The following is a 26,565-nucleotide window of genomic DNA, read 5'->3' as shown; positions in this document are numbered from 1 at the left end:
ACTTGTGCACCAGAAAAAAGAGTGGGCCCCAGACCCATGCCAGGGCACCTCCAGAACCTTTTTGGGACAGTGTTAACTCAGACAGGTGAGAACTGCCAACTTTGTCAATCACTATCCTAAATTCTGGTCACAGATCCAAGACAAAAAGAGAAGGGGTCCAGGAGACCAAGGTGGTATTCCCAGGAAGGGAGAGTTCAGAGGGTGTACAAGTAAAGGAGAAAGTTCAGAAGCAAACAGCAGCAATAGTTTGGCTGAAACCTCAAGTTCTCAGAGAACAAGTCTCGATTACTACCTCTAGCCTAGCCTGCCAAGTAATAACCAAGGCTGGAATCCCTGGCTAAAGGGAAACCAATAGTTCAACCACTGTGAACCAACAGAGTATTCCCTCTGCCTGACAGGAAAAGAGTCTAACAGCAATCTACCTTTTTTTTCTTTTTTTTTATTATTTAGTCAATTTAGAACATTATTCCTTGGTTACAAGAATCACTTTCTTTCCCTCCCTCCCTTCCCCCACCCCTCCCATAGCCGATGCACAATTTCATTGGGTATTACATGTGTCCTTGATCAGATCCTATTTCCATGTTGTTGATGTTTGCACTAGGATGTTCATTTAGAGTCTACATCTCCAACCATGTCCCCTTGACCCATGTAATCAAGCAGTTACTTTTCATTGGTGTTTCCACTCCCACAGTTTTTCCCCTGAATGTGGATAGCGTTCCCTCTCCTAGATCCCTCTAGGTTGTTCAGGATCACTGCATTGCCACTAATGGAGAAGTCCATTACATTCAATTGTACCACAATGTATCAGTCTCTGTGTACAATGCTCTCCTGGTTCTGCTCCTCTCACTCTGAATCAATTCCTGGAGGTTGTTCCAGTTCCCATGGAATTTCTCCACTTTATTATTCCTTTGAGCACAATAGTATTCCATCACCAACATATACCACAGTTTGTTCAGCCATTCCCCAATTGAAGGACATCCCCTCATTTTCCAATTTTTTGCCACCACAAAGAGCGCAGCTATGAATATTCTTGTACAAGTCGTTGTCCTCATTATCTCTTTGAGGTACAAACCCAGCAGTGCTATGGCTGTATCAAAGGGCAGACAGTCTTTTACATCCTTTGGGCATAGTTCCAAATTGCCCTCCAGAATGGTTGGATCAATTCTCAGCTCCACCAACAATGCATTAATGTCCCAACTTTGCCACATCCCCTCCAACATTCATTATTTTCCTTTGCTAACAGCAATCTACTCTTGCTCAAGCCTCCAGCGGGAACCTGCAGTGCTCAAATCCAGAAGGCACAAAATTTATTTTGCCTAGAACTAGACGGCTTGGGGAACTCTAAAAGCTTACATATCCCTGGCCTGTCCCTGAGATCCTGGAATGATACTATATGCAATATGTAATAAGAGGATTATTTAAGTAGAAATGATAATTTAAAATTAGATCTGCCAATCTCCTCCCTTCCTCCCTTCTTTCTACCTTTACCCTCCCTGACTACCTCCCTCCTTGTCCCTTCTCCCTTCCTCCCTCCCTTTCCAGTTGATTCTTCTGTTGGTCTCTCTAAAATCAACTCAGAGTGAGTATTATGGTGTCTCAAAATACTCTTTGCTCTTCTCTAAGATTAAGCAAGGGGTTTATTTGGGAGAAAGGGAAAGATAAAAAGATGGAGGGAAAGAGGGGTTGGGGTTTCCCTAATACTAGAATAATTCCTAGGTTGGAGGATGATGAAATATAGCTCAGATTTGGGAAAATTGGTTAACAGGTCTTGAAATTCAGTCACTGTAGTACAACAGAGAGAATCAGAGAGCTAAACTTTTATCCTTCTTCCTTTCTGTCTCAAGACAAAGAGACCCAATTTTTCAGTTTGTCAGATCCTTCTCAACAGTCTTTCCTGGTCACCATTCCAATTAGAATGCTCTCCTTGAGTGATAGCTCAGCAGTTCCAGCTTCTCCAGCTCTGTTGCATATTTTTCCTACTTACTCTCCTCCACAAATACCTCAAGAAAATAACTAGCCCAGACCTTCCTTCTAGAAATACTCTAAGAAAAACTGAGAGGAATACTACCAAAGGGGGAAAAAAGATATTTAATAAAATATAGAGGACTTCCAAACATTCCTGATAAAAATACTCGAGCTAGAGAGAAATTCTGAAACAAAGAAATGAGAAGCATAAAAAGGTAAACATGAATAAACGATCATGAGGAACTAAAAAAAAAGGATAAATTGCTTACATTGAAATATGAGAAAATGATAAATGTGTCCCTCCCAACCTTATTAATCATCATCAAAGTTCAAAAAGGGAATCCAATTAGACAAGACCTGGGAGTGGTTCTGTTATGTCTTGATCTTCAGAAAAGAAAGGAGAAGAGGAATATACTTTTTAGGGAGGTGGCAGGAAAAGAATTAGAAAAAACATTAGGACATCTTTTCCTACTCCCACTAATTCCCACAGCTAGTGCTTTTCCTCTGAGATTACTTACAATTTACCCTCTATATATCTTGTATGTACAGTGTTGATTGCAACTTATCCCTCCCTAAGTAGAATGTGAATTCTTTGAAGGCAGAGATTATTTTTACCTTTCTTTGTTAGCACAATGTCATAGTAAAAGTTCAGTAAAGTTGAACTGAAAAAATAACACTCAGGTCTTCCAAGTCTTTATTTCTGTATGTGTTTATCACATGGTGAAAAATTAAATATATCTAGTAAGAAAGCACTTAAGAAATGCTTGTTGACTTCAAAGTTAAGAAAGACCTTGAATGCCCAGCAGACACTATGGACTTTTTGTGGTAGACAATTCAATGTGGACAATGAAGAACCACTAAAAGGGAAGGTAGGTATCATTATTGAAGCTGTTTTAGGAAAATTAATCTGATAGTGGATCTAGAATGAATTGACTAGATCTAGACTGAATTAATCTAGACTGAATTGACCAAGAAGTGCCTATTCCAACAATACAGTAAAAAGGTGTGGGTCTAAACTAAACTAGGGTGGTGGTTGTGGGACTAAGTAAAGAAGGATGCCAGACACATTGTAAGCAGTGTGCCACAGAAGAAAGCACTGGGAGGGTCCAGTCAGTGGTTCAGTGGATACAGCCAGGCCTAGAGATAGGAAGTTCTGGGTTCAAATCTAGTCTCAGATATTTCCTAGTTATGTGACCCTAAGTAAATCAGCTGACCCCAATTGCCTACCCCTTACTGCTCTTCGGCCTTGGAACCAATACTGAGTATTGGTTCTGAGACAGAAGGGAAGAGAGAGGAAGAAAAGAAGGAAGGAATGAAGGAATGAAGGAATATACATTGGACTTGGAATCAAAAGATCTGGGTTCAAATCCCCATTAATGCACTGTACATGTGGCCCCAAAGAATTCTTTACCTACTCTGACTCACTCTATTTCAAGAGATCATAAGGAAAAAACTTTATGAACTTGAAAGTACTATATGAATATGAGTTATTAGAGTTGTAGAATCTGGTACAGAACAAATTATTGTATTTAGTGGAAGGGAGGAGTCTAAGGTGATTGCAATGTATCATGAAAGTAGTTGAAATAGAAAAGGAAGATATGGTTTGAAAAAGACAAATATTGATTTATAATTTCTGGAATTTGTATCATTATTTAAAAAAAAAAACACTGCTAGAGACATGTGCTATTTCCATTTTGCTATCTGGAATGTTAGGAAGGCCCCAGCCCTTCTCTAAATAATGTTGGTCAATTCTATGCCAAGCCATTTCAACTGAATGAGCCTCAGTTGTTCCATTTCCACATGGTGAATATCTGGCAGTCCCCTTTACTACTTTGGCTGCCATTCAGGCTGGGACAATATAGTTGTTACTTCAGTATATTAAACTAGCACAAGTGTTACGAGTTTCCTCCAAAGCAGCAAAGCATGGGGCTGATTCAGCCTCTTCTTTCACTATATCTTTCCATAGCTTTTATCCTGAAATATTCTCCTTCCCTCTACCATAAGGAAACAATTATCCCCAGTCTCTAACTAAAATTGATGGGTTCTATAACAATTATTCAAGTTTTCATTGGAATTTAACAGGACAACTTAGTCCTACCAATCAGCTATAAATAACTAGAAATCTCAACACATCAGGTAAAATAAAACAATTCCTTACAATGCATAAAAATTGCCTCTAAAAAATCAGTTCTGTTTCCATTTTGCCATTATTCCTACAAAAGAAGTCCCTAGTCTCATATCTCCAGAGTCAGCTGCTCCTTCCAAATTACAAGGACTCTCTCAAGTCAAAGTCATTCTATGTAAGGCCTATGATCTGTAAACAGGTTTTCTAGACCCTCGTTAAAACAAGCACTGTACAATACTCCTTTAATACACAAGCTTAGAAATAAAGAAATAAAAATAGTTTTATTAGTGATCTCACCATAAGGGATTTTAGAGCAAGAGTATTCATTTATTTATATCTTCAAGGTAAGTCACTAAGGATTCCCAGATAGCAATGAATCAAAAAAGCACTTATTAAGAACCTATATTGGGGCAGATAAAAAGTCAGGCATAGAGATAGGAGGTCATGGGTTCAAATATGGCCTTTCTTAACTGTGTGGCCCTGGGCAAGTCATTTACCCCATTTGCCTAGCCCTTGCCCTTCCATCTTAGAATTGTTACCAAGACAGAAAATAGGGGTTATTTTAAGAAAAAAAGATGAAGAACAACCTACTGTAGACTAGGCAAAGGAAATATGAGAACAAAACTGAAATAGTCTCCACCTTAAAGGAGTTTACATTCTATCGAGGACATAGACATGTACATCCAAAAAAGATAAAAGGTCATTTGGGGAAGAGGGAAATAGGGAAAGGTCTCTTGAAGAAGCTCTCAGGTTGAATCTTGAAGGAAACTAGAAATTCTAAAATATGAAAGTAAGAAGAAGATATATTCCAAAAATCAGGAACAGTCAATGTAAAAATATGACAATGGAAGGTGGAACATCTCATATAAAGGACAGTAAGGGCAATATAGCTGAACCACATCTGAAAGGAAGTAATAGGAATAAGTCAGGAAAGGTAAGTCAGGGCCAGGTTGTAAAGAGCGTGGAATTCTAAACAGAAGAGTTTATATTTGATCTTAAAAGTGATTAGGAGCCACTGGAATTCATTAGGATAATGACAGACCTGAATTAGGAAAATCATTTTGGCAGCTGATGGCAGAAGATGGACTGAAGCCCAGAGACTTGAAGCAGGCAGACAAATTAGGTGGCCACTGCAGGAGTCCAGATGAGAGGTAATGAGGGTCCAAACTAAGGTAGTGACTCTGTGAGAAGAAAGAAGGGGAAAAATGAGATAGATGTTGCGAAGGTAGAAATGGCAAGATTTAGCAACTAAATGGTTATATGGTTATACGGAGTAAGAATGAGTCAAGGAGAGCACCAAGACTGTAAAACCCGGGTGTCTAAAATCATGATATACCATCCACTGTGTGATTCAACAACAACAACAAAAAAGCAATGTAGTAATGAATGTTATTATCAGAGTAAGTCATTATAATAAAATGCTTGAAAATATGTTAGTATACAATGCATATTTAAAATATTTAATAAACACCTATTATGTCTAAGCTGAATTCACATGGTCAATTATTGTGGCTATTTATTTTTATCATTTTGCAATATTTTGAAAAATGCAAAGAGGTATAGTAGACAGAAAGTCAAATCTCTCTCTCTTTTTTTTTTTAAACCCTTACCTTCTGTCTTGGAGTCAATACTGTATATTGGCTCCAAGGCAGAAGAGTGGTAAGGGCTAGGCAATGGGGGTTAAGTGACTTGCCCAGGGTCTCACAGCGGGGAAGTGTCTGAGGTCAGATTTGAACCTAGGACCTCCCGTCTCTCTCAATCCACTGAGATACCCAGCTGCCCCCTCAAGTCTATCTTTTACTCAGAAACACCTACGTTCTAGTGTTTGATAAACCCAAAGATCCAAGCTTTTGGAAGCAGAACTTATCTGACAAAAACTGCTGAGAAAACTGGAAAACAGTATGGCAGAAACCAGGCAGAGACCAACATTCACACCATATACCAAGATAAAAGTCAAAATGGATGAAAATTTAGAAATAAGGGTGATATATATATCACAAAGAAATTAAAGGAGCACAGAATAATTTACCTATCAAGACTTACGGATAAGGAAATAATTTATGGCCAAAACAGACATAGAGAACATTACAAGATGTAATATGAATAATTTTGATTATATTAATTTTTAAACCCTTACCTTCCGTCTTGGAATCAATACTATGTATTGGCTCCAAGGAAAAAGAGTGGTAAGGGCTAGGCAATGGGGGTCAAGTGACTTGCCCTGAGTCACACAGCTGGGAAGTATCTGAGGCCAGATTTGAACCTAGGACCTCCTATCTCTAGGCCTAGCTCTCAATCCACTGAGCTACCCAGCTGCCCCTGATTATTTTATATGAAATTTAAAGGTTTTTCTACAAATAAAAATTATAAGGGAAACAACAAACTGAGGGGGGAAATTAAAGCAAATGTCTTTTCAAAGACTTCACTTCTCAAATATATAGAGAACTGAGATAAATTTATAAGAATATAAGTCATACCCCGATTAATAAATGGTCAAAGGACAGGCAAAGCAATTCTCAGATTAAAATTAAAATTATCATTAGTCAGATGAAAAAGTGCTCTAAATCACCTTTGATTAAGAGAAATGCAAATTAAAGCACCTCTGAGGTACCACCTCACATCTATAAGATTAATATGACTTAAAAAGTAAAATGATAAATGTTGGGGATATGAGAAAACTGGGACACTAATATCCTGTTGGTGGAGCTATGAACTGATATAATCATTCTGAAGAGCACTTTGGAATCATGTCCAAAGGGCCATAAAACTGTGCATATCCTTTGATGCAGCAATATCACTACTAGGTCTGTATCTCAAAAAGATCTGAGAAAGGGGAAAAGGAACTTCTGTACAAAGATATTTATGGTAGCTTTTTTTATAGTGTCAAAGAACTAGAAAATGAAGGGATGTTCAACAATTTGGGGAATGGTGAAGAACATTGTGGTATGTGATTGTAATGGAATACTACTGTACTATATGAAATGAGAAGGATGATTTAAGAAAAACATATAAAGACCTAAGAATTAATATAAAGTGAAATAAGCAGAAACAGGAGAACCATATACAGTAACAGCAATATTACATGATGGACATTTATGAATGATTTAGCTATGCTTGGCAATGAAATGATCCAGGAAAATCCTCAGAGACTCATGATGAAAAACACCATTGTCTCCAAAAAAAGAACTGAATGAAGACTGAGACATACTATATTTCACTTTATTTCTTCACTTTTATTTTGTTTGTTCGAGTTCTCTTTCACAAAATGACTAATACAAAAAGACATTTCACACTAGTACACATGTAAAATCTATATTAGATTGCTTGCCATCTCAGTGAGGTGAGAAAGTTAGGAGGGAGAGAAAGATTTGGTCCAAACTTTTTTAAAAAGTGTTTTTTCGTGTAATTTTGAGGGGCAAAAATAATTGAAAAAATGAGAAAAAGTAATGTTTCTGTATTTTCTACTACTAATTTTCAATTCCAAATCCAAAGACACGACATATTTACCTTTTAAAAGTTGTAAATTATATGTCTAGACAGACTGGTTTCAGAATATATTGGTTGACCTGCCAGGACTTCGCTTACTCATGCCCTTCCTGGTTTCTTACTGTCATCAACTTTCTTGATGGTCTGCATTTCTCATCACAGTGCCTAGCACACAAGAAGCACTTAATACATGTTTACTGATTGACTGTCACTCACTTCTAGCATCCAATGGAGAATGCAAATTTTTTGCTCTCCTACTCTGCTGCCTAAAAATGGCAAGGGAATTTTGCTATTCTAACAATTTTACTACTAAGTACTGCCATGAAAAAAAAACACAATGGTTAAAATAACATAAAGAGGAAAAAAACATAAAAGGTCCTAAGTTAGACCATAACTGCAAATATATAGGAACTTTCAATTTTCTTAAATAATTTCTTTCTTATCTAACTCTTGATGTTTCATCCAAAAATTCAATGAGAAATATCTGAGGATAGATGCTAAATCAAGCTCTAGGCATTTAGATGAAATCATTTCAGCTATGGCTTCTGAAAATAAATTTCTCAACCTATTTTGAGGTTTAAGGACCCCTGCCTTGTGTACTTCTTTTTCTGGCCCCTACAATATCCTCACCTGTGTTTCATGCCTTCATTCATCTCCTTACTCTTCAGTTTCATTGACTGCAAGGCCTGTTAAAATTCTGTCCTTGCCACGCCTCTTGGTCTATTTAACTTTAAGCCTCCTATACTAAATATAGAAGAACCCTTCCCTAAAACTCTCAATGGCTCACGTAGCTGGAAATATTCTCCTGTCATATTCTCTGCCTGAATTACTTTAACTGAAGGAAGTTTCCTGGCCAATTGTTATGGCTAATTTTGTGCATCGTGGTTAAGTTAGCTTTTCTAAGAGTTGTCCTACACTACATGTGGGCCCCCTCCTCTTTGAAAGTCATGTGGCTCTGGATAATGAGGCTTATTAAGTTGACCCAAAATCCCTTTTGTGACTCATGGCTCCATGGACTCCTGAAACTATGTTACCCAGACTAATTTGTCCTATTCAGAGAGGTCAAAGTTGAAATTACAGATTTAGGAATTATCTGTAGAGAAATGACAAATGGCAAAATGACATAAGACTCCATCTAAAACATTTCATTCACTTCTAAGCCTCGAGTTCATATTATACAAGGATTGGTTGAAGGAACTAAACATGATAAGCTAGCACCTATCATTACTGTAGTGCCTAGAAAACAGTAGGGGCTTAATTAATGCTTGCTGATTGACTGCAACAAAGATGAGGTGAGTTTAGTATAATTAGATTTCCAGGACTTTAAGAGGAATGGTTATTCTCAAAAGAATGCAAAATCCTTGAGAGCATGGATTGTTTCCTTTTTACCTGTATCTCCAGCACCAACATTTGTTAAATAAGTGATTATTGGAGATGGTGATTAAAAAATGGGCTAGAAATAGCTAGAGGGAACAAGAATTATACTATTCTTCCTGACTATATAAAAAGAGAAAATGAGAGAAAGTAGCTTCTAATGATGAGAAATTTGTGCTATTCTAAAGAGAAAGTCAAATTTTAGTTAAAGTGAAAAGGTGAAAGGAATATTAAAAGTTCAAGGGATCTGAGAAATTTGCTAATAATAGAACAAGAGATCCAAAGAGTACAGTGGAATGACCCAGGACAAAAGTAAACCATGACAATGAATCTATGAGCTAGAGATGATTTTAATATGGATGAGATTTCAGGAGGACATCAAAATAGACTGCAATCAATATAATGAGAGGTAGATGGTGTGACAGGTTGCGAGGGGAAGGTGCCTGCTCAGCCAACAGAAATTAAACAATTTTAAAACCTACAGAATTAAAGGGCTCCAAAATTCTAAATACAATGCAGAATACTAGTCTTGGAGCATACCTCCAGTCCATGCTACTTGTATAGTGGCAATAATAGAAAAAACTCAGAACCTAGAACCAAAAGACCAGAGCACAAATCCCAGATCTGACAACTAATATGTGCCTCTGGACAAGACACTTTACTCCCCCCTAAGGTACAATGAGCTCTTCGATAAAATACAAATATTTTAATTTTATTCAAATACAAAGTGAAGAGATTTACCAGTATCTTTCTTATATAATGACTCTTTTCAGACTATGTTAAATATTTGGTAGTAGCAGAACATGTAAACTTGACTTTTAAATACTTATAGATATATGTCTCAACACAAATATATTTACATAAAGATAATAATTATACATATTTTAAATATTATATAAAAGCGTTCTAGGTAGAATAAAAATGCAGTTGTTTCTCTTTGGATCCTAACAGCTATTTTCTGCCCTAAGAATAAAAAGAAATAACTCTTCTCAAAAATTCATTCTATGCACTGTCTCACTCCAGTGATGTGTTCTCTATGTCTCTCCTCCCTCTAATGGAAGTCCTGCACCATCAGTTCCTTATTAAGTCTGCATATGTGGTGCTGATTTTTAATTTAGACAACACTGTCAACTGGCGAGGTCCCAGCTTCTAAGTGCCAGCTCTCCTTCTGTTGCAATATACTCTACAGACTTCCTGAGCTAGGTACTGACAGTTGTGGTGCCTCTGAATCCTAGAACCTTCAAAGTCACCTTCACTTCAGTTGTTTCCAGGTCTCGGTCTTATTTAAGATGGCACCATGCTGTGGGTATATTTCATTTACCACCTTCCGCCACCAAGCCCAATCTCCTGGCCAGCAATTCAGTCTGACTGTGGATAAGAAGCCAATCCACAAATCAGGTAAAGGATCTTTATCTCATTAAAAAGCTAGAGGCTGGAGTAAAAAAGATAACAGAATACACTTTACCTGATCAGGTCTACAAATTAGCTGTTGTTAATAAAAAGGTTTAAGTGTCTGTTTTAAACTCTCCACTCCTAGAACCAACAGGATAGTTTATCTATCATTTGGCCAGAGGGAAAGGACACTGTTATTTGTCCTCCATTCAGATGAAATTCTTGTGGACAATTGCCAGAAGGATACCAGCAATCAGGACCAAATGTACAAAGCTGTTGCAACTCTCCTTTTCAAATTCTCCCTCATGATTTGTGGTATAGAACCCCATTCCGATTCCAAGGTAGAGGTAATTATTTTCTTTGGACATTACTGAAATATCCTGATCTTAAAATCAGGTGGAATCATTCTTGGGTTTTTTTCTGATTATCAACTAATAAGAATGTACATTTTGCCTCATTAAAATGTAATCCTGCCCACATAGCAAGCTCACTCGCATTGTTCAACATTTACCAAAAGAAGCCAGTATATAAGTCACTACAGCGAAATTTATGCAGGCTAGGGCATTCACTTTCCTACCATACAATTTGTAAACCAGCCCTGAACTTCTTAGGGCATAGACTATTAGTTTTAGTGTTAAGTTAAAAAAAAAAACTGAAGCTAAGAGAACAACTCTATACCTTACCACTCCCTAAATAGAAATGCTAGATGTAAGACTTTTTATCCTGGTAGAATCCTTGTATAATACCAATAGTCACTTCATGCAAACCAGATTACCTCAGTACCAACCAGATTATACTTTGTGACACCGAGCCAAATGAATTAGTCAAATCAAGCCAGCCCTACCCACATATGTTTTCTTTATGTGTTTGACCTCATCCAAGAAAACTACAGCAAGAAATTATATTTACTGCAACTGTCCTTGTACTCCAATCATTAAGTCTTTTTGACAAGTCAGAGGGCATAAATCCTATCCAAGGTATTGCTTAGGGATATGGGTCTGCAGTTGGAAGACAGGTTCATATTACCTTTCTTGTGAATTAAAATGGTGGTAGACAGCTGACACTCCTTCAGGGCATAATTAAATGTGACATGTTAAAAATAATTTTTAAACTATGTCCCTCTGGATCAATCTTCAAAATCTGGGACCTAACACAATCTAGTCCAGGGGCTACGTTGTTGTAGTGTTTCAGATGGTATCTTTTTGCAATAGGAGTGAATAGATCTAGGAATGAATTTCTTGTATCATCATAGATATAATTTGGTGTTCGTTTGGGTAAAAATGTGGGAAAAATATCACTGGTTCCAAATACTTTTTAGAAACGTTCATATAAAATTGCTTTTGATATCTGACATATGTTGGTGTGCCTTTGTGACAAATCTCTCTAAAAGCAGAGTCTTTGTAACGGGGCTGCTCCTTCTACTGGATTTATCATCTTGGGCTTACTATTTCTCCAGTCAATATTACATTTCTAATTCTTTCACACTCTTTTAATAAAATCTGATAAAAATGTTTTGAAAAATTAGCCATTTCTATAATTTTTGAAATTTTCCATTCACTGTTTTTGAAAATCAGACAAGGATTGGTTGTTATTAAGTAGTGCTCTGATTTAAAATAATGCTACCAAGTTTCCTAGTGTCCACTGTTTCAGTAGCAACTATCTGCAAAACATCAACTATGGCAATTTTGTCCCCAATATTACTGTATTTATATCATTATATGTACACATGATCTTAGTCTTTAAAGGTTTAAGTAATTCACTACCTATATTACAAGCTTATAATGCAGAAAGCCCTTTTATAAGCCTTAAAATGGTAAAGAAATATGAATCATCATTGGCATTGTCACCAAATTGATAGCAGCTCTAGGAGTTCTAGGTGTGAAAGTTTACTGGAATATATTCCAATAAGGGTCTACAGCAGGAGGAAAAAATACTAAAGAGAAAATTTTCCATCATCATCCCAAGAAAGTGCCAAGATAACATTTTATAGAACATCCTTTTCAAAAATAAATGAATTTAGGTTTGCAAACATTTAGAAAATTGCTGGAAACATATACCCACTTTCCTTTTACTCCTGCTGTTTAAACTACTATAGGTAGTAGAGAAATGGTATTAAATGAAAATATATTCTTGATCCTTTAAATAGAGAATTATAATTTTAAACCCTTAATTTCTATCTTAGAATTAATACAAATATCAGTTCCAAGGCAGAAAATCAGTAAGAATTAGGCAAGTGGGGTTAAGTGACTTGCCCAGGGTCACCCAAAGAGGAAGTGAGTGAGGCCAAATTTAAACCCAGGTCCTCCTGACACCAGGCCTGGCACTCTATCCACTGAAGCCACCTACCTGCTCTGGACCTATAATTTTTAATAACTGCTCAAGTCTATAACTAAAGAATACATATAAATGCATATTTAACAAGTCTTCTTGCTTTTTCAGCTCAATTCCATGCAGGGTGTTTAACTATAACATCAAAGATGCTTGGGCTAAGGATAGCCAACCTCAATTCTTAGTAATGAAAGGCCAACAGATTCCACAGGCTTACTGAAAACCTCAGCTAACAGCTTGTACCAATTCAAGGCATTCATTAACATTTCCAATGAAACTACAAACCAACATTTGCTGATTTTGTTTCAAATGTTGCATGGCAGAAAACATTACAATTATAGCACGATGGCATGCAACAAAATGAAAGGACTTTACTAATTATAGACCTAAAGTATCTATAAATAACTAAATGTAGTAGTATTTGACTGATCAAAGACTTGTGAATAAATTTACAGAATATATTTTTTTCTTTTTTTCTTTCTTTCTTTCCTCTTTCCTTTCTTTCAAAGCCTCCAAAACTAGCAAACCAGAAGGGAAGTCACAGTCACTAACAAACATAGATAATAAAAAAAAATTTTTTTAATCTATTAAACCTAATCCTTATTCTCCAATCCATGTTGTACATTACCATCTGAATAATCTTACAATAACACCACTTTCATCATTACTTTTCTGCTCACCACTATTCCATGTCTTCCTAATTTCTATACTATCAAGGATAAATTTCTCCTCTAAGCTTTCAAGGTTTTCAAAAATCTGTAGTTTCCCACACTATAGCACAATGCTTGTTGTCAGGAAGACCAGGGTTCAACTTTCATCTCAAACTCTTACAACCTATGTGAACCTGAATATATCTTAATCACTTTGAACGTCAAGTTTCTGATCTGTAAAATATGGATAATAACCACATCTACGTCACTGAGTTGTTATGAAGATCAAATTGGATAATATATGTAAATGTCTTTACAACTCATTAAAGTACTGCCAGTTTTTACATAATTAAATTGACTCAGTGATCACCACTTCCTTTTCAATGTATTCATAAACCATATCTTTAACAATCTCTTTTAATATTTTTTCAAGAGTTTATATCATTTATTGGCTTATAGTTTGAAGAGCCTCCTTTCTTCCCCTTAAAAAAATGAAGCATTTACCTATATCCACTTTTATGGTATCTATCTCTCCACTTCTCAATGATACCTCAAAGATTACTGAAAGAGTTATCATTGTTTTATTCATAGACTTTTCAAAACTAATGAGATCATTTGACGGAGGCAAATACCAAACTTATTGAGAGCAGAAAGGTGCTCGGGTAACTCAATACATCTTCACTTATTTGAGCTTCCTACATAATCTATGAATCACTTTCTTTCTCTATAATCATCTAAAAATTATTCTTCATGGTAGAAAAAAGATGTAAAATAGGTGATGAATATTCTTCTTGGTGGTTGTTCCATACAGTTCAAGCAAGAATCCTAATCCTTTCTTGTCCCTTCTCTTGCCTCCAACATAATTAAAAAGGGTTTTTTTTTTAATATCATTAACATTTATTACAAGCCACAGCCTATACTGGGCTTTACTTTTCCTGACTATTCTAAGAAAACTGTGTCAAACTTGTTTACCTCTGATCTTTTTTGAACTTCACTTCTGATTATGTCTTAGCCTATAATTTTACAGTGCTTTATGCAACAAAATAAAAAATTTCCTTATGCTAGCAATCTACTGTTAGGAACCATAATTTTCAAGTTCATCAGTCAAACCACATACAATCTTAATTGTAGGTAAAATAAGCAATGATATTTTAAACACATATAATTAAACAGAAACAAGTAACAGCAGTATGTCCTACTAAGGTGCACATATGAATACATACATATTGTTAGTTATCTTGGTTTTTAAGATCAATTCAATGAAGAATTTAACTACAACATCAAAGATGTTTGGCTAGAAATAACCAACCTAAATTCTAAGTAATGGCATCTTAGTTCCACATTTTATGTTATAGAAAGCAATAGGATTATATCTCCAAAATATCAAATTATTTTCTTTGTAAAGTATAGTATCATAGAAACAGCATTTGTCTTAAAATCCAAAAATATAAAGAAGACTTCTATTGATGAGGGAAGGGAGATAGAAAGGAAGGTTATTACTAAAAGTCATTTAACTTCTCCAGGACTTTGTTCCTCATTTGCAAAATAAAAGATTGGATGAGATAAAAGTGTGCCAGGACCCAGGCCTCCCTTTAATTACCCTGGCCCACATCTGAACCACACATACCACTTATAATGACAGAAGATTGCTTTTGCAGAGTTAACAGGCTTAAATTACTGATTCATCAAGTTGAAATATTCACTTTTTATATGCTGTATCTAGCTTTTGAGAACATCAGTTCAAGTTGCCTGTCTACCTGCCCCATTCACAAAATTCTCTTCAAATGCCATACGTGCAAGTATTTGAAACTGGCTTTACTATTTGAGGCTATCAAAAAAAATTATTTAAACCAATTATTTTATTTAAATTTTTATTTATTTAAACAAAATTGGTTTTTATTTAAACAAAAATGATGTTGGTATCATTTAATTATATTAAATCCACTTTTTAAACAAGTTTTTAATAAAGCTGATTATTTCACGTATAAATAAAATGTATTATTTTAAATATCTTGATTTGAAAGGAAAAATAATTAAACTAACAGCATTAAATTGGCAAAAATGTTAAAATGGATATTTAAAGGCAAATTTTGGAACTTGCTTCTTAAAATAACTTTTTATATGATGGAAACTTCCAGAGGTCTTGACAGATATAGTAAACAGTTGGCCATTAGATATATTTGAAGCTATATGTCATCAGATAAATAATGCTACTGTGTCACTTTGATTCTATGAAATCAGCATTTCCACTAAAATGGTATACAGCTACATAACTGTGAATAAATACATTTACACAAAGGAAAAACACATTAATCCCCCTGATGATTCTTTTGGCATGAAAATATCTAAAATAAGAAACACAAAAATTTCCTATGGAATACAACAAAACTGTTGCCATTACTGTACCTATGTTGGTATATTTCAAAACTCATTGTTTCATGTGCTTCTCAATAACCATGCTTAAAGAAACATGACTTTAGAAAACTTTTGTATTAGTTCATGTAAATGGAATTTACAAATGGAATGTACGAAAGAGAGCTAGCTGGATGGCACAGAGGATAGAGAGTACTGGGTCTGGCATCAGGAAAACTTGAGTTCAAATCTAGTCTCAGACATTTACTAGGTGTGTGACCCTAGGCAGATCATATAACTCCAGTCTGCCTCAACTTCCTCAAATGTAAAATGGGGATAATAATAGCACTGACTTCACAGTGAAGTTGTAAGAATCAAATAAGATGATATTTGTAAAGCACTTAGCACAGTGCCTGGCACAAAGTAGGTGCTATATAAATGCTTGTTCCTTTCTTCCCTTTCCTAGACCAATGAACTTCTACTCTATAACACCATGCAGCCTCCAGAGCTCTTCTACTGCATTGATATTATATTTTCTTCTTCTGAAATGTCACATTTCTGTAAGTTACACAGATAGTGTATGTCAAAGTGGTCAATGAAACAAAACAGAGCAACATATCACTGTCACAAAAAGCCTAAGCTTCAAAGCGCAGTATATAGGTACACACCTGGTTTGATTTCTGTTTATAACAACCTCTTTCTGAAAATAGCACTGACTTCTGTCAGCTAAGCTGCCATTCTTCTAGAAAGGTTGATCATTCTGTGGTCTTAGTAGTTATCAGTAATATTCAGAGATAAGGCAAATTCAGATCCTGAATGGTACTGCTAAGGAAAACACTATAGGAAGAAATTGTCAGTGCCAGACAGATTAAGTGAAGCAAAACAGAGAAGTGGCAAACCAACCTAACAATTGTTGAACATTATTCTGATCATGAGTCATAAGCATATATATATATATATATATACATATATATATATATATACACACACACACACATATATATATATATATACATCAGCATATGGAAGGCTGTGGATGATCACTGTCAGCACTTTTCATATGCTATCAAAGCAAAAACAAATTAACATGTTGAAGTACATCCACTAAGAACTCAATAGGTAGGTCCTTTTAAAACTGCTTTGATCAGATTTTTTAAATTCTCAAATACCTTTGAGCTCTCCATTGCCTACAGGATAAAATCAAAATTTTTAGCCTGTCCTTTAAGGCTATCCTTAACCCCAACCAACTTTTCCAAATTCATCCTTCCCCATTCCCCAAAACAAAGCTCTCGGCTACATTCATGCAACATGAAACAGTCATTCTCATTTGCTGACTATGTGCAAGGAACTGTGTCTTAGCAAAACTGGTTTATTCATTCTCAGACAAGCTTTGTGCATTCCCACTGCCATATTGCTGGCTCAAAATAATCTATCTACAGGGGCAGTTGGGTGGTTCAGTGGATTGAGAGCCAGGCCTAGAGACGGGAGGTCCTAGGTTCAAATCTGGCCTCAAGACACTTCCCAGTTGTGTGACCCTGGTCACTTGACCCCCATTGCCTAGCCCTTGCCAATCTTCTGCCTTAGAATTGATTCTAAGACAGAAGATTAGGGTTTTTAAAAAAAGTTCTATCTACTAGAATTCCCTTCCCCTGCCCACCCCCTTTATTTCTGCCTACTAAAATACTCCCCTTTCTTTTATTTTTTTTAAACCCTACCTTCTGTCTTGGTATCAATTCTAAGATAGAAGAGCAGAAAAGGCTAGCGGTCGAGGCAATCAGGGTTAAGTGACATGCCCAGGGTCACATAGCTAGAACGTGTCTAAAGACATATTTAAACCCAAGTCTTCCTGACTAGGCTTGGCACACTATCCATTATGCTACCTAGCTGTCCCACTTCTCTTTTTCCAAGGCCCAGCTTAAGGCCCACTGTCTCCACTTTCAGATCACTTTATACAGCAATGCTCTTCTAAATTCCCCTAGTATCTATTGTCTAGACTAGTCTCTCCAACATAAGGCCTAGGGTCGCCATCTAAACTGAGACTATGAAGACAAGTTACATCCCATCTTCCCAGTGATTGTCAATCATGGAGCTTATATCCAAACAGCCTCACCATTCCTTATCCTCTAATATTCCCCCACTGCCTACACAGTTCAAGTTACAAACTTTTCCCCTTTTGCACCAAGCATTGGTCTCTCAGGGCAGTTATAACCTAATAGTGATAACCCATAGTCCAGCTCCAGTGATACCACTAGAAAATGTTCCCACCAGCATAACTATCTCCTATCCGTTCAACTGAGTTGTAGCTATGACCAGGCATCCTCTTAAGGTAAGTTTTGGCTTGGGATGTCTCCAGTAAGCACTCTGTTTTACCATTTTCATTTTTTTCACAGATTCACAGAATGAGTGGACCTGGAGAAGTCTCAATAAGTGTAGCAGATGTTATTACTGTTCCCCCAAAACTTGCCCCTCTTCCGAACTTCCCTATTTCTATTAAGAGTATCACCATCTTTCCAATCACCTTTGGCATCATATTTGACTCCTCATAGCCCCTCACTCTATACCCAATCACTTGCCAAATATTGTTTCTATCACTACAATGTTTCTTGTACCTACTCCTTCTCTACTCATACAGCCACCACCTTCATCACATCTAACCCTGGCCTACTGCATTAGCCTTCTAAACTGGTCTCTCTGCCTCAAATGACTCCTTTCTCCAAAACATCCATCCAAGTGCCAGTGATTTTGTTTTTGCTTTTTAACCATTCTAGGTGTTCATTGAAAAGTTCCCCATCAGGTATTATGTGGGACAGAGTAGGCAGAGCTCACTGTGGAAGACACACAATGGGTGCCAGTCTGAGACCTTTGCTGAATGCTGATATATGCACAAGGCTGTAGCCAAGATGGCAATCAACATTACCTCCAAAAACAGAGAGCCCAGGATCAGTGGCAGGAAGTCTTGGAGCCCTCCTTTGTTACTCTTGCCTTTTTCAGGCAGAAGATGAGCTGAGCCCAAGAAGGAGTCTTCCTTTATCAATGGACTGGCTGGTCCATGAACAACTTCATAAGACTCCCCAGACCCCGCCAGATCCCTCCAGTGCAGAGGCTGGTAGAATAAGAATAAGCAGCAGCTCTCACAAATACACTGCTCAGCAAAGTGTCATCCAGAAGTACCCACCTGTTTGTTTCCCTGTAAAAGGAAAAGACTTTCATGCTGTCAGAGGGAACTTCAGGGTCTGCCAAACCAACAGGGAGAATGAATGTAGAACTCTGAATCTAGTTCAGAGAATCAGAAAGCCCTCAGGGAGAGCAGCAGAGTGTCTGGGCTATTAGAGGCAAGAATCAGAAGCCAGCTTCCTAGTCATCCACAAATCACCTGTGGTTCTCAATAATGTTGTAACAAGGGCCAGGATAGATCAGGGCTGGTCCAGGATAGGTCACACAAGTAACCACATAAAGCTGCTAGGAGTCACTAGCCACCGAGAATTCCACCTGGAGCAAGCCTAGAGCCCAGGGAGAAGTAGTGGAGTTAGCAGTGACCTTGAGAGTAGGTGCAGCCAGGGTTCCAGGCCAGGCAGCACTCAGAAAATGAGGCCCCCACTGATCCCCCTCTGTGACTTCCCTCTCTTTAACGTCCCTCACTAATGGATGATTATTGTTCTCTCTCCAATACAAAAGAAATAATGTAAGAGCAAAGACTTATGGAACAAACATATATCCCACCTTAATCCCCCCCCAGATTATTTATTACCCTAAAAGATTACATTCACAAAATTAAAACCTAAAGATCATTACCCATTACCCCTCTCCTTTCCCTCTCTACAGAGTTACATTCACTCCCATTACAAGCCAGGCAAGCCAAGAACATCACCTTCAATATACACTCCACTGCAGACTGAAACCAAGCAATACTGCCAAGTGCTTTAAAGTAATACAAGAAAAACAGAACTTGTAAACTGAGGAAAACCCCAAATCTGGTCTGCTTTAAATTACCTTTTAAACCTCTTTTCTTTCCCAACTCCTATCCCACAATCCTGAGCTTAAGGGCTGAGAATTGTTCATCTAGATCATTAATTTGTCAATTAGCTCTTACACAGTATTTTAAATGTTATTTTTCTCATATATCAGGACTTTTTGTGTGTTTATGTCTTTCCAAAATAGACTGCAAGTGTCCTGACTGCAGAGGTTTTTACTAACAAGTATTCCTCCTAACCCTTAACAAAATGTACCTTTAAAAAATGGCCATTCATAGCTCAAAAGAAAAGACAGGAGAAGCCATTTCCAACTCACTCTTTTTGCAGCAATGGAAGGTTCAGGAGTCTTTCATATTATATTGTACATAGTTTCAATTTTTTGATGAATTGACTAATTATGCTTATATTTTTATTTTTTGTAGTTAAAAAATATTTATTATGTAAGATGGCTCTTTAGAAAGGGTAAGGAGAGAGAAAGGGGGACAACAATGGTGACATCTTTAAAAGATTTCAATAAAAATTTATTTTTTAAAGAAGTCACTAATTTGGACTGTAAATTTTGTAGTACCTCAAGTGCCTCCTCTTTGAACTTTTCTTTCTCTATAGTCTCCATTGGCAATATCACAGATTCCTACAGTTTCAACTACAACCTACTTCTATACAATGATTCACAAATGAATATAGCCTGTCTCATCTCCAGCTATCTACAGGGTGCCTCAACCAAAACTTAAGTCAAAAAATCTAAAGGTCAAAAATAGTTTGTCATTCTTTCGTTCTCTTCTTCTGTGTACCTGCTGATGGCACCCCAACTCCCATGTGCCAGAACAACTGAAATGGTCCAACAGGTCTGCCTGTCTCAATTCCATTCACCTTTTTTCCCCACTTGGGGTTAGGGGTACAGAAGTTGATTTCAACTGTATAAGAAAAAATTTTCTATGTGGAAACTCCCTTTACTATATAGATCTGCAATATGTCTATACCGCAGAGTCTTACAAAGTTACCTAAGGCCCTGAGATTAATAGCTTGCCCTGAAAGGAATAAAAGTTTTACTGTTATTGTTGTTATGTGGATTAGTCATGTGTGAATCTCTATAACTCCATTTGGGGTTTTCTATGGTAAAGATACTGGAGTGGTTTGCCATTTCCTCCTCCAACTCATTTTACAAGTAAAAGGCAGAACCAAAATTTTTCTTATCTATAAACCTATCAGGATAGCCCAATAGATGAAAGTTGGCCTCAGTGTCAGAAAGATCTAGATTCATTCCTGCCTCCCTTTTCCCCCACACCCACAATTCTCTAAGTCAAGGGGTTCTTAACCATTTTTGTATACTTGAGCCCTTTTACTGTCAAGGTAGAGCCTCTGCAAGGTAGAGCTAGGGCTCTGCATCCTAAAGTTTTAAAAATGCTTAAGTTAAAATGCATGCAATTTCAAAGGTAACCAATTATATTTAAATACTGATAGCAATTTTTATAAGTTTCCAAGTGAAGACAGGTAATATATACAGGTAATAAGTTGGGGGAGGGGAGAGGTGCCAATCTGCATTATCAGAGAAAGTTCCCTCCTGGGGGATCCCCATACAATGGAAATAATAGTCCATTCCCAATCTATGAATCTAGTCTTAAATTGCTATTGCCTTCCAAGTACAAACCTGAAAAACCAGGAGCCAAGACAGTAGAGCAGCAACACCAAAAGTTGGAACCATTCTGAGAATCCTCTCAAACCAATCTTAACATAACATCTCAAAACAAATAACTGAGTCACAGAACCAAGGGGATGGCGTTTCTGTATAAAACAACTTGAAAGTTAGCAGAAAGGGTGTATTTCACAGGGTATGGGGAACTGGAAGTAAAACTGTGCAGAGGAGTGCAAGCTACCCACCACCTCCCACCTACTGAGGTTCTGAACCTGGGCATAAATCAGTTTCAAGGCCCCAAGTCTTTGCCTATACCAACAACAAAGCACCTCATGTCCGTTCTTGAAGTCCCAAGCCCTGGTACAAGCTTGCAATAAGGATCCAAGTTCATGCCACTTGGCCCACTCCAGCCTATGGTGAAATCCCTAGCCCCAGGGCAAAGTATCTCACAGTGCTCTCAACTCTGAAAGTCATCAGCAATCCCTAGAGAATATTGAATTAGCAGTGGGTATTGGCTTCCAGAGCTTTCAGCCCACAGACATCTCATCATACCACCCTGGAAAAACTTAAAGTTGCAGAAACCCAGAACCATAGCTAAGTGTAGCAGCAAGGAAATGCTGAAGTTTAAGAAAATGCCCCCTCTACTCTGAAAACTTTAAGATAAAAGTTTGTTTTTTTTAAGGTTGGGGGAAATGAGCAAACAACAAAAGAAACACTTAAAAATAGAAATTTTTTATGGCAGCAAAGAAGAGGAAGGGAGATGCAGTAGAGGACAGTGAGGTCAAAGCAGCTACATGTAAAACTTCAAAGAACATGGAAATTTGTCTCAGCACTAGAAAAGCTGAAAAAGGAATTCAAAAATCAAATAAAAGAGGCAGAAGAAAAATGGAAAAACAAATGAAAGTAATACAAAAAGAAAACAGCAGCTTAAAAAGCAGAACTAGTCAAATGGAAAAAAGAGGTACAAAAATCCAGTGAAGAAAAAGTTTTCTAAAAAACAGAAATGACCAAATGGAAAAGGAGGTTCAAAAGATTATGAAAGAAAATCATTCTTTAAAAATTAGAATTGGGTTATGAAGATAGGATTAATTCTTCCTTTGTCTATTTTTAGCTAAACAAATCAAGAACTTAAAGTAATTGTACTTGACACTAAGTAAGAGAGTTTACAGTCACGTATTAGAGTAAACTCACACTTTCAAAAGTCACTTCCCTCCCCCCACCCCCACCCCAGCAGTGCTAGACAAATTGAAAGACTTCAACTGGTTCCTGAAAAGTGAGGGAGTGACAGGAAATGGTGCTGAGAAAACTGCTTTTAAAAGGCCAGCTTGAGGATTCAATCATTCTCTCTGCATTGGTGAGCCAGACTGGAAGAGGAGACTCTTTCTCTGGATACTGCGTCAGCTTGCTGGGAGGAGACCTTCTCTGCTCGTGGCGCTTTGGAGGGAACACTCCCTTTAATGTGAGTTCTGGTGAGATTCTTGGAGGTGTTAGCCTCATGTCCACTGAAGGTTCTCGGCAGATTCTTCAGTGTCTCCTGGTTCCTCAGATTTCAGCTCCCTAATTAGGACTTTGGATTCTGGTGAAATTCACTTTCAGAATCACATTTTCAGTCTGGAAACATTAGAATTTAGGATATTTGTAGCTAGGCAGAACTTTCTGTCTCTTTATCTACATTTCTACATTTTTCCACTTCTCTTCCCACATCTTTGTAAATAAAGCTTCTAAAAGTTATTTTGACTTAAACTGTAACATTTTGAAATCAGCGACCACAATATTACTTTAGAATTCTCATATTTAGCATAAAACCTAAATTTAAATTCTTACAGAGAAAACAGAAATTAATGACTTCATAAGACATCAAGAAATAATAAAACAAAGTCAAAAGGATGAAAAATGTATAAAAATATTATATACCTCATTAAAAAAAAAACTGACCTGGAAGATAGACCCAGGAGAGACAATCTAAGAATTATTGGACTACCTGAAAGTCATGATTTTTTAAAAACCTAGACATCACATTACAATAAATTATCAAAGAAACTGCCCTGATAGTCTTGAATAAGAGGGTAAAATTAAAACTAAAAGAATCCACAGATCACTTCCTGAAGTAAATCTCCAAATCACAACTTCCAAGAAATTCAAGAGCTCCAAGACCAAGGAGAAAATACTACAAACATCCAGGAAAAAAAACAATTCAAATATTATGGAGCCACAGTGAGGATTACACAGGATTTGGTGGCTTCTACACTGAAGAATCAGAAGGCCTTGAATATGATATTCTGAAAGGCAAAGGAACTGAGTTTACAATCTCCCCATAAAAACTGACTATGTTATTGGGGGGAGGGGGGAAAGAATAGTCATTTAATAAAATAAAAGATTTTCAAGCATTCCTGATGAAAAGACCAGACCTAAACAGAAAATTTAACATCCAAATATAAGATTCAAGAGAAGCATAAAAAGGTAAGTAAAAAAGAAAAAATTTAAAGGACTCAATAAGGTCAAATTGTTTACAAGCCAACATGGAAAAACGATATTTGAAACTCTTAACATTTTTATCATTATCATAGTAGTTAGAAGAACTACACATATGCAGAGTATATAGGAGTAAGCTGTTTAGGATGACATGCAAAAAAAAAAAACAAGGGATGAAAAAGCGGATTGCCCTGAGAGAAAAGAGAAGAAAGGTAAAATGGAGTAAATTAAGCCACCTAAAGAAGCATGGGAGAAGAAAACTATTGCAGTGGAGGGGAAAATGAGGGTGGTGTCAATCAATGCTTAATTAAACCTTACTCTCATTGGGACTGGCTCAGAGAGAGGGTATAACAAACCAGGAATAAATTCAGGGGGTATAGAATCCTCTCTTACCCTATAGAGAAGTAGAAAGGAGATTTTAAAAAAAGGGAGGGAAGTAATATAACGGAGGGAGAATTGGAGAGTGAATAAAGCAAAATACATGTGAAGGAACAGGGTAAAATGAGATAACAAGATGGAGGGGAATACACAGATGTATGTAATGCTACACTGTATGATGTATGTATGAATGTAATGTAATGTAATGTAATGTAATGTAATGTAATGTAATGTAAATGGGATAAACACCCATAAAATGGAAGCAGATAGCAGAATGAATTAAAAATCCTAAAATATGTTGTTTACAAGAAACACATTTGAGGGCAAGTCACTTAACCCCCTTGCCTAGCCCTTACCACTCTTCTGCTTTGGAACCAATACACAGTATTGATTCCAAGACTTGGAATGTAAGGGTTTAAAAAAAAGAAAAGAAAAGAAAAGAAACACATTTGAGGCAGATATACACACAGTGTAAAAGGTAAGAGGATGGAGCAGAATCTATAAGACTTCAACTAAGATAAAAAATCAGAAGTATTACTAATGACCTCAGACAAAGTTAAAGCAAAAACATATCTAATTCAAAGAAATAAGATCATTACATCAAATTGTATAGCCCCAAATTTTATAAAGAGAAACTAAATTAACTTAAGGAGGAAATAGTAAAACTATACGACTGAAGGACCTCAACCTTCCCCTCTCAGAACTATATAGATATAACCAAAAAAGAATAAATAAGAAAGAAGTAAAAAAAGTTTTTTTTTTACTTTTAATTGAAATTAAATTTTAGAAAAGCTAGATTTAATAGATCTCTGGAAAAAACTGAAGGGTATAAAAGGAATATATCTTCTTTTCAGCAACACATGGTACATGCACAAAAATGTATTATGTACTAGGGGTATAAAAACTTCACAATAAATGCATAAAGGCAGAATAAAAATTAAATTTAAAAAGCAGATCATAATGGAATAAAAATTATAATCAATAAGGATTCAGGAAAAGTCAAATTTAAAATGAATCAGAAACTAAATAATCTAATTCTTCCAAAGGAGTAGATAAAAGAGCAAATTATAAAAAGAATCAGCAATTTCATTAAAGAGAATGGCAATGAGGAGACAACATATCAAAATTAATGAGATAAAACCAAAGCAGTACTCACAGCAAAAATTATATCCCTGAATCAATTAAAAAAAGGGAATAAGTAGATCAATGAATTGGGTATACAACTAAAAAAAACTGGGAAAAGAACAAATTTTAAATCCCCAATTAAAGACTAAATTGGAAATTCAAGTTTAAACCTTTCTAGAGCAACTAGATGGCTTAGAGGATAGAACACCAGAGCTGGAGTCAGGAGGACCTGGGATCAAATCTAGCCTCAGACATGTCCTAGCTGTGTGATCCTGGTCAAGTCACATAACCCCCATTGCCTAGCCCTTACCACTATTCTGCCTTGGAACCAATACTTAGCATTGATTCTAAGAAGAAAGATGTGTAATTAGAATTTTCTTCCCAGAACTCTCTTTCCCAGCTTCCCATTTTCCTTCTCACCTTATATGCTAATGTAGGGAGGATATATTTTGATGTAACCCTGCCCCTCACCCTCTCTACTCCAGAGAAAGTGGTGGTGGAGGTTGGGTGAGAGCCAGGCAGGAGAATTTTACTCATGTAGTTTTACTTAGGTTTTATACTTTTATTCTATTATTTCTTCAACTTCAAGTAATTACTAATAAATATTATAAAATATAATACTTGGAGTTACTGATATTAATTTAAATCTTACAAAGGTAAGAGATTTTTTTTAATTAAATGAATGAATGAATGAATAGAAACCTTCTTTGCCTGGCAATCAAGGTCTTCCATATTCTGGAGCTATTCTACCCTTCCAGCATTATCTCATATTATCTCCCTCTATCCAGTGACCATTCTTTCTCAAGGAGTACTCCCAGAGCAAATTCTGTCCTTTTCTTCATACTATTTCTGATGCTAGAAGTGGCCTTTTTTCCCAACTTTGCCTGTTAATCCTACTCGTGCTCTTAAAGTTCAATTCAAATGCCATCTCCTCTAAGAAGCTACCCCAAATTCTCAAAAGCAAATAACCAACTTTCCACTCTCAAAACTCATTTATTTGTTTCAGCAATCTAATGCACTCAAGCAATAGGTTCACAGATTTTAAAGCTTAAAGGGACCTTAGAGATCACCTAGCCCAACCACCTCTTTTTAGAGATGAGAAAGGCCACATAGATGGTTAACAGAATCAGGATCTTCTAATCTAGACCCTCTGACTCAAAATTCAAGGCACTTCCACTTTAATTATATATGTTTGCATCTTATCCCAGGTACTAGACTATAAACTCTATTAGGATTGGGACCATGACCTACTTAAATTTTCTACTTCCTTCAGCACCTAGCAGATCATCATGCACACAAGAGGCTCTTAAATAT

The 26,565-nt window shown here is 36.5% G+C and overlaps 1 protein-coding gene across 5 annotated transcripts in view; it reads right to left on the bottom strand.

Moving 5' to 3' along the window:
• Window positions 1-26,565, bottom strand: part of PXYLP1 (2-phosphoxylose phosphatase 1) — a 73,930-nt gene that overhangs the window by 30,285 nt on the left and 17,080 nt on the right. For 3 of the 5 annotated variants that reach the window (XM_056793680.1, XM_056793681.1, XM_056793683.1), the window contains exon 2: window positions 5,133-5,271. The exons of the other annotated variants lie outside the window; for them this stretch is intronic. The gene's annotated coding sequence lies outside the window, so the exon portion shown is untranslated. The remainder of the gene's footprint in view (window positions 1-5,132; window positions 5,272-26,565) is intronic. 5 annotated transcript variants of the gene reach the window in all.

The sequence above is a fragment of the Monodelphis domestica genome, chromosome 4 (genome assembly GCF_027887165.1).
Source record: "Monodelphis domestica isolate mMonDom1 chromosome 4, mMonDom1.pri, whole genome shotgun sequence".
NCBI lineage: Eukaryota > Metazoa > Chordata > Mammalia > Didelphimorphia > Didelphidae > Monodelphis > Monodelphis domestica.
The sequence above is the reverse complement of the archived record's forward strand: the minus strand, read 5'-3'. Positions and strand labels throughout refer to the sequence as shown.